We start from the raw sequence: 1,151 nt of genomic DNA, 5'->3' as shown, positions 1-1,151 counted from the left end.
ATATGAGTGTACTTTAAGTTTGGACATTTTCTAATTTTTAAATTTTCTCTTCATCATGAGTGATTCTCTAATGAATATTTCTGTGATGAATCTTTGTAGGTAAATCTTTGCCTGAATTTCATATCATTGCCTTGGAAATTCCCTCATAGATGAACATCAGAAGATAACTTGATATTTCACATTCCTACTCATCCATGACTCAGCAGTCTCATTAAGCACATTAATTTAGGTTCAGACCTTGTATCCTCTAAGTCAAAGAATCAGAGCTTACCAAAACAAGAAGGTAAAGCACTTGCTGAGAGTCATTCTGCTGTGCATAAATTGAATGTTGAGTGTGTTCATAAATTGAGTTTTTATGCAAACGATCTGGCTACAGAAACTACTGACTTTCCACCATGTGTGCAGTAAAGTGGCAGAGCGCATGAGCTTTATTGCAGGTTGAGTTACTTGTCAAGAAGACTATGAGAAATTGACTACTGTGCAGAAGACTAATTAGCCAGTACTATTTTCATTTTTTAAAAAAGAATGTGTAAAGGAACTGAAGGAGAAGTAAGATTGGGCAGAGGAAGAAGTCAAGTTCTGAGGTAATTACAAAAACAGGTCTCAACAGACTCTGTGGGAAATTCTGATGATGGGATGATCCTGTACTGCATTCTCTATTTGGGATGAGAAGACCAGGTCTTTATACCTCAGTAACAATCATTTATTGAATATAAGCTTTCCTGGGAAGGGGACATGATTGTCGGTGAGTTGGGAGAAGAGAGTACTCCAACAGAGATCTAGAGATCTTCGATTTTTTTTTCTTTCTAAGATTCTCTCTGAGAAATTCTGATTCCAAACAGATAACCACAAAACTTTAACTCTTACTTCAAATGGATTTGGTTGTTAAGAAACATGAATATATATCTGTATCTATCTATCTATCTATCTATCTATCTTTCTATCTATCTATCTATCTATCTATCTATCTATCTATATATGATCTGACAATTGAGTTCGCAAACTTGCCACCATGCACTTACATTGGCAGCACTGTACAAACAGCTCAGTAGGGTTTTATAATCTTGGTATATCAGTGTCTCACAGCTGTGTTCCTGTCAATGTGTGGCGGTGCCTTGCTAAGTGGCATTCATTATTGTTGTGTGTTTTTC

Source organism: Hipposideros armiger, unplaced genomic scaffold, assembly GCF_001890085.2.
Source record: "Hipposideros armiger isolate ML-2016 unplaced genomic scaffold, ASM189008v1 scaffold_583, whole genome shotgun sequence".
In the NCBI taxonomy this organism is placed as follows: domain Eukaryota; kingdom Metazoa; phylum Chordata; class Mammalia; order Chiroptera; family Hipposideridae; genus Hipposideros; species Hipposideros armiger.
Note: the sequence above shows the minus strand (reverse complement) of the source record.